The sequence below is a fragment of the Pteropus vampyrus genome, unplaced genomic scaffold (genome assembly GCF_000151845.1).
Source record: "Pteropus vampyrus isolate Shadow unplaced genomic scaffold, Pvam_2.0 Scaffold50, whole genome shotgun sequence".
Taxonomy (NCBI): Eukaryota; Metazoa; Chordata; class Mammalia; order Chiroptera; family Pteropodidae; genus Pteropus; species Pteropus vampyrus.
The window spans coordinates 7,617,092-7,619,753 of NW_011888831.1; the positions used below are offsets into that span (position 1 = coordinate 7,617,092).

The 2,662-nt window shown below is 50.0% G+C and overlaps 1 protein-coding gene across 1 annotated transcript in view; it reads left to right on the plus strand.

The window, feature by feature from the left end:
• The window catches only part of NOS2 (nitric oxide synthase 2), a 44,454-nt gene that overhangs the window by 11,121 nt on the left and 30,671 nt on the right, over window positions 1–2,662 (plus strand). The gene's annotated exons all lie outside the window — the stretch shown is intronic.

Consider the following 2,662-nt stretch of genomic DNA (forward strand, 5'->3'; position numbering starts at 1 on the left):
TTACTTTATTATCTCTGCTTGTGTATGTTTAACATTTTCCGTAATAAGAATTTAGAATAAATAAATAAGCCAAGACAAATCAAATACTTTAAATAAAAAAGCTTAAGTCCCCCCAGATGAGCAGTTGGTGGGCAGTGCTACTGACCTGGGAAGACCTGTTCTTTGCCTACCCATGTTTGTACTTGGCTTTTGAGAGGGGCATCTTTCCAGAGCTTCTGTCATAGTTTCCTTTGGGCCACTGGCTTTGCTTCAGCTCCTTTCATGCCTTTCTGGCTTTGGAGAGGAAAAGCAAAAGCAGGAGAGGAGGAGGGAGGAAGGTGATGGTGAGGAGATTGGGTCTGACTGACTGCCTCCCCTGCAACATACACACGTCCTCCTTGATTGGGAACCATGAGCAATTCACTCCTACCCTCTGGACCTCAGTCCTCCCATCCACCAAATGACAGGCTGGCGGAAGGGTTATTCCAAGATACTTCTCTGCCCTCAGATACTCCATCTCATGATAGCTGTTTCCTTTCACAGTCCAGTGACGCAGGATGACACCAAGCGCCACAGCCTCGGCAAGCACCAGAATGAGGACCCCCAGCCCTTCCTGGGGACAGTAAAGGTCAGTGAGTCCAACGGTTGTGGGAGGCCCCTTCCTCCCTTGCCCAGGCAGATGCAGGCTGAGCAGCCTGGTGGAGGCTGGGGTCTGGGCAGTGAGTGGAGACCCAGTGGGCACAGACTGGGGCAAGGAAGGGCTTTGAGAGAGCTGGATGACCCATGGTGATCAAGATCAGTGTCCCCCAAGGTGCACTGGCATCTGATGTCTGTGTGGGTTGGCTGGTGTGGGTGAGAGGAGACCATTCATGGGGACAGGGGTAGGACACTCCAAAATAATCCTGGACTCAGCAGCTGAGATTTTGATCCTAGTCCCCAGCCTCTATCCTACTGGTTCCTTCTTCCCTAAGTGCTTTCGACCTCAGCATTCCAGAGAGGTGGGCAGAGAAATAGTTGGGATGTGGGAGCAAAGATAGTTTTTATATTCCTCAATGCCTCTTTTGGCACATTATTCCTTTTCCTGATTTCTGTTCTCAGCAGTATTGACTGTGACAGTAGTCTCCCTTGCATCTGACCTTGGTCCCTCCTCTTGCAATTCCTCTGAGGGAGCATTTGGCCAGGTCTTGGTTGAGGAGAGAAGCCTGGCCTGTGGCCCAAGCACCTGAAGCTCTCAGCAGGCACTGGCCCAGGAGGCCAGGTTTCTGGGAAGGGAGGAGGGACATGAACCAGCACCCTGACTTATGTACCCACCTCAACTTCCTACCCTACCCAAAGCCAAAACAGGGCCCAGGGGATTGGGGGAGACCTTTGGGGTCCTAGGGCTGAAGGCATTTGGAAATCTTTGTTTTTTTCCCTCTTAGAAGTCTCCAGAATCCCTGGTCAAGCTGGGTGCACCCCCATCGACCTGCCCACGGCACGTGAGGATCAAAAACTGGGGCAGTGGGGTGACTTTCCAAGATACACTTCACCACAAAGCCAAAGGGGTGAGCTGTCTGCCGCTTCAGGGAGAACCACCTTTGTCCCAAGGCAGTGAATCCATCAGGGCCCTTAGCGGATCAAACAGATGTCCCCTTGGACAAAGCAAACAGTCATCAGTTTGGGCAAAGTGTGCTGGGAACAGAGACTTGTGTTCCTCATAAATAACAGTAGGAGTAAATTATACCAATTCCCTAAGAACCCTCCTCATAGATAATGCATAAGTGAGATAAACAGTTACAGGAACAAATCTTTCCTAGAGAAACACAGATTTCAGCCTAGTATCAGTGAATTTTCTGACAGACCTGCCCAAAGCTGAACTGAACTACATCGATAGATAGTGAGCTCCCTGTTACTAGAAGGATTCAAGTGCTATTTGATAGGGAGATTGGAGAGGGGTTCAAGCATCCAGTGAGTAGTTGGACTAAGTGACCTTTAGGGATCCTTCTTCCTAGCTTCTAAATTTCTCATTCTAACTTTAGAATGCATTCTACTGAATGCATCTAGGTGGGAAAGAATTGAAAATTTCTAGATCATGAAAGCAGAATGATTTCCCACACCTTCCAGAAATTACCACAGTTAACATTTGGGTGTACTTCCTTCTAGTACTTTTTCTGTGCCATCCTCTATGAATCTTTGAATCTTGACTGAACACCTATAGTGTGTTTCCAGGAGCCACATCAGCTTCTTTAAATGAGAAAGTGGTTGAGATTTTCCCAGGGATCGATGTTGATGTTGCTCTAGGTCTGGGGCTGGCTGGGGATAGGGTCAGAGACTGAGCCTGGGCTGAAGGGAGCAATGCCAGGTCACATCCACTGGGGTCCAGCCAGTAGAGGAAAGGAGGTCTAGGTGGGGAGAAAGCCTGGTGGACCCTAAGGAGGAAGTGCCACAGGGGTGGAGAGGGGGTGGCAGGTTGCTGGAGCAGCCAGAGTGGAAGGAGGTGGCCAGGAGAGTTGGCCCTGGAAGAGGATGGCCTTCAAAACCTGTCTGAGGGGCCAAGTAGCCCACCTCACCACCTGTCTTTCCTTTTCCAGGATCTTGCTTGCAAGTCCAAGTGTTGCCTGGGAGCCATCATGAACCCCAAAAGTTTGACCAGAGGACCCAGGGACAAGCCTACCTCCCCAGACGAGCTTCTACCTCAAGCTAT